This window comes from Citrus sinensis, chromosome 2 (genome assembly GCF_022201045.2).
Source record: "Citrus sinensis cultivar Valencia sweet orange chromosome 2, DVS_A1.0, whole genome shotgun sequence".
Taxonomy (NCBI): Eukaryota; Viridiplantae; Streptophyta; class Magnoliopsida; order Sapindales; family Rutaceae; genus Citrus; species Citrus sinensis.
Window position 1 is genome coordinate 11,490,734 of NC_068557.1, and position 11,001 is coordinate 11,501,734.

The 11,001-nt window shown below is 35.0% G+C and overlaps 1 non-coding gene across 1 annotated transcript; it reads right to left on the minus strand.

Annotated features, from left to right (window-relative positions):
- Nucleotides 1–6,422: 6,422 nt before the first annotated feature.
- On the minus strand, nucleotides 6,423–6,529 carry LOC112497409 (small nucleolar RNA R71). The gene has a single exon (XR_003064205.1). It is a non-coding gene; the product is annotated as a small nucleolar RNA R71 (small nucleolar RNA).
- Nucleotides 6,530–11,001: the final 4,472 nt, after the last annotated feature.

Sequence of the window (11,001 nt, forward strand, 5' to 3'; positions counted from 1 at the left end):
AACTTTTTTATCCCCACATAGCATGAATTTGTCCAAAAAAAAAGATTATCCATTGCACCAGTATTACTCTACAAGTGGTCATATATTATATAAAAGAAGATAATGTTCAACAATAATGGTATTTTTGAATTTTTGGTTTGGTCTTTAATTATTTGTTTAGAAAGCTATTGTCTTTTGAATTTTATCTTTTGACAAAAATGTGAAGCACAATTAGTTAGCAATGTAAATTCTTACTAACATAAATAATAATAATAATAATAATAATAATAATAATAATAATAATAATAATAATAATAATAATAATAATAATAATAATAGTATAAGTTAATTATCCAACGTTGCCGACAAGATTATAAAAGCTTTAGCTTTCCTATGTGCTTTAGGCCTCTAATCTTCATGGTAAAAGATGAACTACCAGTATAATAGATATGTCATTCTTATAATAATGCTTAGACCCCACGTTTGGCTACCTATTACTGTTAGCCTATATGGCTATAGATATTGATTTTGATAATAACAAACCACATGTGTTGATTAAACAAAGATTTATGAATTGTGCTTTTATAATAAGAAAATGATGTTATGGAATTAAAGTGTTTTGGACTAAAATGAAAATATTTTAAAACTTTTGATATTGTTTTAAAATTTCAGATTTAGACCTATTTGAAAATATTTAAATATTTTGGGTCATTCTATAATTTCACATAGTTTGGGTGAAATCATAATTTCAAAAAGTTTTGGGATTGACAAAGCATTATTTAGAAATTCTGAAATTGGACCTATTTGAAAGCTTTCATAATGATTTGGGCCATAATATAGTTTTATAAAGTTTTGGGGTCAAACTATAATTTTAAAAAATATTTTACTATAGCAGTTAATGTAGCAAGCGGCTAACCGGATATGATAAGCGGATTTTGCAAGCGGCTAACTGGAGCATAAACGACTATCCGGATTTCGCAAGTGGCTATCCGGATTTCAAAAGCGGCTAACTGGATATGAAAAGTGGCATGCCGAATATTCTAAAATTTAAATTTTTACCTTAATGGTAATATAAAAACGGCTAACTGGATTCCATAAATGGTAAGCCAATTATGACCAAAATGTGCATAACGACTAGTTTTTGAGCTCAAACTATATAAAATCAAATCCAATTCATTTTCAAGCTCTCTAGCAAGCAAAAACAAAAGGCACACGAGATATCTTGAGCTCTCAATTCGTAAATCATAAAACATTGAATCATCTCTTGTTCTTCATTTTGAATATCTACTCTTTGAGTGAGTTTTGTTGTAACTTTTATTTCTTCATCTTAATTGTAAGTGTTTGAGTGTGTGAGACACTTGAGTGAAGATATTGGGAGATAATCTCTTTGTTGTAAAGGTTCATTGACACCTTGAAGTCAATTGTAAATGTTTGAAGCCTTGGAAAGGCTCGGATAGTGAAATCCTCAAGCTTGGATCGCTTAGAGGCGTGGACGTAGGCGGGGATTGCCGAACCACGTAAAAATTCGTGTTGTTTCTCTTCTCCCTTACTCATTTGTTATTGTGCTTTTATTGAACTTATTGCTTTCGAATTTATTAAGGCGTTAGATTGGATTGTTTTGTGGCTTTGTTAGAATAATTTTTAAAATACCAATTCACCCCCCTCTTGGGTTGCACACTTATATTTTATTTTGGTATCAGAGTAAGGTGCTATTATTTAGACTTAACCGTCTAGAGCTAAAGATCAATGGCAACTCAAAATAATTCTACATTTAGGGAAGGACAGTCCACCACTAGACAACCATATTTTGATGGAAACGATTACCCTTATTGGAAAGATAAGATGTGAATTTACTTGCAAGCTTTAGATTACGAAATTTGGGAAATCGTTAATGATGGTCCTTTTATACCTTTGACTAAAAATAAAGTTGGGGAAGATATTTCAAAACCTTCACGGGAATGGAATGAATTCGAAAAGAGAAAAGCTTCTCTAAATTCCAGGCTATGAATGCCTTGTTTTGTGCACTAGATAAGAAAGAGTTTCATAGAGTGTCTAGTTGCGAAAGTGCTAATGAAATTTGGCACAAACTTGAAGTTGTTTATGAAGTCACTAATCAAGTGAAAGAATCTAAAATAAGTAGGTACACTCGACAATATGAATTGTTCCAAATGGAACAAAATGAGAGTGTGTACTCTATGTATACTAGATTTATGGACATAGTGAACACTCTAGGAGCCCTAGGAAAGACTTTTCAGATAGCGAGAAAGTTAAGAAAATCATTAGGTCGCTACCTAAGGAATGGAGACCAAACAGGACTGCCATTGAGGAAGCCAAAGATTTAAATGTATTACCCATTAATGATTTAATTGGTTCTCTTATTTCATATGAAGAAGATTTGACAGCAGAAAAATGACATGAGGAAAAGAAGAAGAGCATTGCTCTCAAAGCCTCAAAATGTGATAATGATGAGGAAAGTGAGATGGATAATGAGGAGTTGGCTATGTTGGCCAGAAGATTCAGAAAATTCTACAAGAAAAATAACGAGCAGAGAAAGTTTAGAAGTCACAAAAACAAAAAGGAGAAGAAAAAGCCAATTACTTGCTATGAATGCAAGAAGCCCGGAAACATTCGACCAGAATGTCCTCTCTTCAACAAATTCAAGAAGAAAGCTATGGTGGCCATGTGGGATGATAGTGATGAGGAAACAAGCGATGATGAAGAGCAACAAGAGATGACTAATCTAGCTCTCATGGCCTTTGGGGAAGAATCATGTAATGAAATTGATGAGGTAAGTGTTCTTCCTACATATGATGAATTACATGATGTCTTTAAGGATTTGCATGATGAATTGATGAAGATTGGTAAAAAGAATATATGTCTTAAAAAGAAAATGATAGCGTTTAAAAATGAAAATGATAGCATTTAAAAATGAAAATGAATCATTTAGTGCAAAGATTACATGCCTAGAATTAGAGAATAAAACATTGCTTGATAGAGTTGCATTATTTGAGAATTCTAGCACTTCACATGAGCATTTAGAGTCACATGTGAATGATTTGAAAAATAAAAATGAAATGGTTAGAAAGAAGAGCAATGAACTAAATGAGATTGTGCTAAAATTCACAAATGGGCAAAAGATGTTGGATAACTTGCTAAACTCACAAAATGTGTATTTGACAAAGGAGGCATTGGTTATAAGCCAAATTTGAAACAAAAATATTATAAGAGTTATTTTGTGAAGAATACATCTATTGACAATCAAATTGTATGTCATTATTGTAATCAAGATGATCATATGAAAAATAGATGTCCATTGAAGAGAAATGCATATTATGGTATGAAATGTGTTTGAGTTCCGAAAGGAACCATTGCTAACTCTCAAGGACCCAAAAAGATTTGGGTACCTAAAACTTGAGATTTTCTCTACAGGGCTTGAAGAAGAAGAAGAAGAATAAGTGGTACTTGGACAACGGTTGTTCAAGACACATAACCGGGAATTATTCTTGGTTTTCAAGTTTTACCAAGATCGAAAATGGTGGGGATGTATCGTTTGGAGATAATTCAAAAGGAAAAATCATTGGCATTGGCAATGTCAGTAATGTATCCTCTACTCTCATTGAAAATGTATATTTGGTTGAAAACTTAAAACACAACTTACTTAACATTAGTCAACTATGTGATAAAGGATATAGAGTTATCTTTGATGAATCAAAATGTGTTATTGAGAATGCATGTGATGACAATGTTTTGTTTGTAGGAAATAGATGTGTTAATGTCTATATCATTAATATAGATTGTGCATCTACAAATGATAAATGTTTCTCTGCATTGCATGATGATGGTTGGTTGTGGCATAGAAGATTAGGTCATACAAGCATGGATTGGATTTCAAAAATCGTGAAAAATAATTTGGTTAAAGGTCTTCCAAAAATTAGTTTTCAAAACGATAGAATTTGTCAAGTTGGAAAACAAATCAAAACCTCTTTCAAAAACAAAAATCATATCTTTACTTCAAAACCACTTCAACTTCTTCACATAGATTTATTTGGTCCTTCTAAATATGCTAGTTTAAATGGCAAATATTATGCTTTTATAATTGTGGATGATTACTCTAGATTCACATGGGTATTATTCTTAACTAATAAGGATGATACCTTTGATGCTTTTAAAGTTTTGCAAAAAGGTTCAAAATGGAGTTGTAGAGAGAAATAATAGGTTAATTTAAGAAATGGCTAGGACCATGTTGAATGAAAATTCTTTGCCTAAGTATTTTTGGGCTGAAGTTGTTGATAACTCTAGGAAATGAGAGTTATTACATCAATTCTAAACTTGAATCAAGATCACTTAGAGAACAAATAAGGTGTTTTTATTACATTTTAGTTACATTTTGCATAAACATTCATTTTAATTGAGTCTTAATAAGTTTTGCTTGAATCAAAGTAATTTGTGCTAAAAACAAATGCATAATTATAGGTTCTCAGAAAGTCTTAATTCATGAGGGGATGTTGAGACAATAGATGAGCAAGAGGAGGAAAGAAGATGGTCACAAAAGAAGAAAAGCATAATCGGGAATAATGCAGTACTGTTGAGGATGTTAGAGCAACCTGTGCTATAGCAAGCTAGGAGCAATGCAGGAGAAAACTTAGACGCGGGTCAGTGCATGTTTTCTAATTTAACTCATGCACGCTCATGGATTTGTTTTTACCTTAATTTGCAATATAAAAGGGAGGCGTGCACCACATAGAAAGGCGGCAAGGGAATTATCATTATAATAATTATGAGGAACAAAGAAGAAGATCGGAATTGAAGGCAACATTGGAGAATCGATCAGAATTATTTGGAATTGTCTTTCACCGTGCTCACTTATATTTATCTTATGCCTTTAATTGTTTTGATGTATTATGAGATTAATATATTTATGTTTATTTTTCTCTTTCAGAATATGAACTAAATTTACTTGTAATTGAGTGACAAATAATCCAATGGGTTCTTGACTGTTCTTATATGTTGTTATAGTATTGCTGTAGCATTTTACTCTAGTAGTTCTTTTATGAATATAACTGTTATTTTGGTTGACCACCCATTTAATAGTTTCAGTTAAGATAGAGCAGTAAAAGGGCATGTCTTAGCGGATATTACTAGAGTACTACTTGATCTTAAGTTGAGTTTCCTAGATTAAGTTATCTTGAATCCCATAAGGGCAATACTTGACGTTAGGATTTGTGACACACTAGACATAGTGTTCACCTTGTAGGGTGGAGAGATTAAAGGTTATAATGCCATACCATAAGTATATTAGCAACTGGTCATTGTTAATAGATTTAAAGGTATGAGACTTCCAACATGCGATAGCTGCGGATGCAGATTTATTCTGCCCAGTGCTGTAGCACTTATTGTAATAACTGGTGCTAAATTGATAGACAACAGTCACCCCATTAGGAGAGTTTGATCATTCAACTACTATAATCTCAATTGAATCTTAGATACATTTAACTTAGTTTATTTCGTTACGGTGTTATTTTATTTAATTCTTTCACAACCCTCGATTACTTTACAATTGTTTGTTTCGGTCCTAAATTGAATTGCACTATTGTGATTGCTTTAACATTTTGATAACATCAATCCCTGTGGAGAAGGTCTTGAATACTTATCACTTTATTACTTATTGTGTATACTTGCACATTGGCATTGGTAGTAATTGCCTATACAAATCAACCAACAAGTTTTTGGCGCCCTTGCCAGGGATTGATTGTTTATTTTTGATGTGTGAAGTAAATCTTAATAGCGCCAAATTTGATTTGATTTATTCTATTTATTGGCAGATCGGTACATGCATGCGCAATGGCATATCTGTGGTGTTCCAATTTGATCCTGAGATTGAAAGGATTATCAGGAGATTGCGAAGAGAACAAAGGAATTCAGAAATTGCTTCAAACATGAATAATTTACAGGATGCAGGGAATTTGAATCTTCACGGGCCCTTACAACTAGTCAACATTCAGGAAGAGCAGAATGAACATGCTAACGGGAGACAGTCAGGCAATAACAATATTATTTACATGGCTGATGACAGAGACAGAGCTATAAGAGATTATGCTGTGCTAACTCCTCAAGTTGTACATCCTGGCATCATCAGACTTGAAGTAGACGCTGCAAATTTTGAGTTGAAACTAGTGATGTTTCAAATATTGCAAACAATTGGTCAATTCAATGGACTGCCAAATGAAGATCCTCATCTCCATATTAAATTGTTCTTGGAAGTAAGTGATGCTTTCAAGATTACTGGAGCAACACAAGATGCATTAAGGCTGAGGCTCTTTCCTTATTCTTTAAGAGATCGAGCAAGAGCATGGTTAAATTCGTTACCATCTGATTTCATCACTACATGGAATGAATTGGCTGATAAATTCCTGATGAAATATTTCCCATCTACAAAAAATGCAAAGTTGCGTAATGAGATTATTTCATTCCATCAACTTGAAGATGAGAGTTTGTACGAGGCTTGGGAAAGATTCAAAGAATTGCTTAGAAGATGTCCTCATCATGGTATTCCTTGTTGCATTCAATTGGAAACTTTTTACAATGGGTTGAATCCAAGTACAAGGTTAATGGTGGATGCTTCAGCAAATGGAGCTCTGTTATCCAAATCTTACACTGAAGCTTATGAAATTCTGGAAAGAATTGCCAATAATAATTACCAGTGCCCTTCAGCCAGACAACCAGCATCAAGAGGATCAGCAGGGGTACATAATATAGATGCAATTACAGCGTTGTCAGCACAAGTAACCTCATTGACTAACATGGTAAAGGCCTTGACATCTGCTCCAGCAACAGTAAAGCAAGTTGTTGAACTTTCTTGTGTATACTGTGGTGAAGAGCATGACTTTGATAATTGTCCTGGAAATCCAGCTTCAGTAAATTATGTGGGTAATTTCAATCGACAACCTCAAAACAACCTATATTCTAATACTTACAACCCTGGCTGGAAACAACATCCAAATTTCTCATGGAGCAGTCAGAATCAAAATGCTCCAGCAGTAAATGGGCAAAACAGAAACACACAACCACCTAGTTTTCATTAGCAAAGTCAAGGGCAAAAGCATAACAATCAAGATCCAATCACTTCACTGGAAGCATTGATTAAGGAATACATTGCAAAGAATGAAGCAATCGTGCAGAGTCAAACTGTATCCTTGAGAAACTTGGAAAACCAAATGGGACAACTAGCCACAACAATGAGCAGCAGAACTCAAGGAAGCTTACATAACAACACAGAAGACCACATGAGGGAAGGCAAAGAACACTGCAAAGTAATTAATTTAAGATCTGGAAAGAATGTAGATATCCTAGTTGATATAACAAAAAATGGGATGGAATTCAATTCAGCACAAAAATTACCTCAAAATGAGAGCATGTTACAACAACCACCCCATCAAGGCACTGGTTACATGGCCAAGCTACAGCAACTGCAGAGAAAGTTCAACCAGAACATGCTGAAAAAGAAGTTGCAACACCAGTAGTCACAACCTGCACCAAACCAAACAAACAGAGTTTGATATCTCCTGAAGCTACCCGGCAGTTTAGACATCCACCACCTTTTCCACAAAAGTTCCAGAAGCAAAAACAAGACAAGCAGTTCAGCAAATTTCTGGGAGTGCTGAAGCAACTGCACATAAATATACCTTTTGTGGAAGCTTTGGAGCAAATGCCAAATTATGTGAAATTTCTAAAAGATATCTTGACACGAAAAAGAAGGTTGAGAGAGTTTGAAACTGTTGCTTTAACACAGGAAAGTAGTCATATGCTCCAGAGTAAAATTCCCACAAAATTGAAAGATCCAGGGAGTTTTACAATACCCTGCTCCATAGGGACTAGGTATGCTGGCAGAGCTATTTGTGACTTGGGAGCTAGTATTAATTTGATGCCATTATCTGTATTTAAGCAGTTTGGAGTAGGAGAATGCAAACCAATAACAGTCACTCTGCAACTAGCTGACAGATCTCATGCATACCCTGAAGGAAAAATAGAGGATGTGCTGGTGAAGGTTGACAAATTCATCTTTTCAGTGGATTTCATTGTATTGGACTTTGAAGCTGCTAAAGAGGTACACATTATACTTGGAAGACCTTTTCTAACAACTGGAAAGACTCTGATAGATGTGCAGAAAGAAGAGCTTACCATGAGAGTGAATGATCAGCAAGTCACATTTAATGTACTAGAGGCTATGAGGAACCCTGATGAAGTAGAAGATTGTAATTTCCTAAGTGTAGTGGATTTTATTGTAGCAGACAGAGTGGCCAGATGCTGCAGTAATACACTTGACAAAGTCACTACCTTTGAGGATGTCGAAGAGGAAGATATTGCAGCAATTCAGACAGATTGGATGGACAAACAACAATCTGATAGGCACAACAGGTTTATTGAACACCTGAATCTTTCTGACAGGGAAGTAAAAGCAACTTTACCATCTATTGAATCACCTCCTAGTCTTGAATTAAAACTGTTACCTTCACATTTGAAGTATGCTTATCTTGGTCAAAATAACACATTGCCTGTAATCATTTCTTCTACTTTGGATGCAAGTCAAGAGCAGAGTCTAGTAGATTTGCTTGGAAAATATAGAAGAGCAATTGGATGGACCATGGCAGATATAAAAGGGATAAGCCCATCAATATACATGCATAAAATCTTGTTAGAAGATTGTTCCAGCATTTTAGTGGAGCACCAGAGAAGGTTGAACCCTATTATGAAAGAAGTAGTAAAGAATGAAATCATCAAATGGTTGGATGCTGGAATCATATACCCAATATCAGACAGTTCATGGGTAAGCCCAGTTCAATGTGTTCCAAAGAAAGGAGGGTAATAGTAATAACTAATGAGAAGAATGAACTTATTCCTCTAAGGACAGTGACTGGATGGAGAGTATGTATGGATTATAGGAAGCTCAACAAAGCCACAAAAAAAAAAAACAATTTCCCGCTTTCATTCATAGATCAAATGTTGGACAGACTTGCTGGAAAATAATACTATTGTTTCTTAGATGGGTATTCACAACCAGATTGCTATAGCTCCAGAAGATCAGGAGAAGACTACATTTACCTATCCTTATGGAACTTTTGCCTTCAGAAGAATGCCCTTTGGGTTATGCAATGCTCTATCAACTTTTCAGAGATGTATGATGTCTATATTTTCTGATATGGTAAAGCAAACTTTAGAAGTTTTCATGGATGACTTCTCAGTTTTTGGATAAGCATAAATGATTGTTTACACAACTTGGAAGAAGTTCTTAAAAGATGTGAGATGACCAACTTAGTACTCAATTGGGAAAAGTGCCATTTCATGGTGCAAGAAGGAATAGTGTTGGGACACAAAGTATCCAAGAATGGCATTGAGGGGGACAAAGTCAAGATAGAGGTAATAGATAAACTGTTACCTCCAACTTCAGTAAAGGGTATTAGGAGTTTTTTGGGTCATACTGGATTTTATAGGAGATTCATTAAGGATTTTTTCAAAGTAGCTAAACCATTATGCTCATTGCTGGAGCATGACAAACCTTTTCACTTTGACAAAGATTGCCTTCAAGCATTTAGAGAATTAAAGAAAGCTCTGATCACTGATCCAGTAGTTATATCTCAAGACTGGACTTTACCATTCGAATTGATGTGTGCTGCTAGTGATCGTTCTGTGGGAGCAGTACTAGGGCAAGGAAAGGATAAGATTTTTCAAGTAAAACTTTCACTCCAACTCAGATCAATTACACTACTACAGAGAAAGAGTGAGAATAAAGTAGGAGATCACTTGTCACGACTGGAAGTAGACACTAGTACATTGACAAGGAAGGGCATCACTGAAATATTTCCTGATGAACAGCTGTTGGCAATACAGCAAGCACAGGTGCTGCAGCAGTCAGAACCCCCATGGTATGCAGATTTTGCTAATTACTTAGTAAGTGGAATGCTACCATCTGAGCTGGAGTTTCAAGAGAAAAAGAAATTTCTTCATGATGTTAGAAGTTATCAGTGGGATGACCCATATTTATATAAGCTGTGCTCAGATCAAGTGATACGAAGATGTGTTGTAGCAGGAGAGATTCCCCACATATTGGAAGCATGTCATGCTGCAGCATATGAAGGACATTTTGGTGGTCACAGAACAGCTGCTAAAGTTCTGCAATCAGGTTATTACTGACCCACTATTTTTAAAGATGCTTATGAATTTGTTAAATGTTGTGACATGTGTCAAAGGACAGGGAACATAACTAGAAGACATGAAATGCCATTGACCAACATCCTGGAATTGGAGGTTTTTTATGTCTGGGGAATAAATTTTATGAGACCCTTCCCACCATCCTTTGGGAACTTATATATCTTTGTTGCTGTGGATTATGTCTCCAAGTGGGTAGAAACTGCAGCATTACCTACCAATGATGCTAAAACAGTAGTGGTTTTTCTTCAGAAAAATGTTTTTTTTCAGATTTGGCACTCCTAGAGCAATCATTAGTGATGAGGGCACACATTTTTGCAAAAAAATCTTTGCTGCAGCAATGATGAAATATGGAGTCAGACACAAGATAACAACAACATATCACCCACAATCTAATGGCCAGGCTGAAGTGTCCAACAGAGAAATTAAAAAGATCTTAGAAAAAGTGGTGAACCCAACGAGGAAGGATTGGTCTTTACACTTGCATGACTCTCTATTGGCCTACAGAACAGCATACAAAACTCCACTTGGCATGTCTCCTGACGGAATTGTTTATGGTAAGGCTTGTCATTTGCCATTAGAGCTAGAATATAAAGCACACTACGCACTGAAGAAACTAAATTGGGATATTCATGCTGTAACAGAACAAAAGAAGCTTCAACTTTGTGAGCTTGATGAATTAAGGTTATTTTCATATGAAAATACAAGAATTTATAAAGAGAGGACAAAACACTGGCATGACAAGCATATTCAGCACAGGCAATTCAACCCTGGTCAATTGGTGTTACTCCACAATATAAAACTAAGACTATTTTCGGG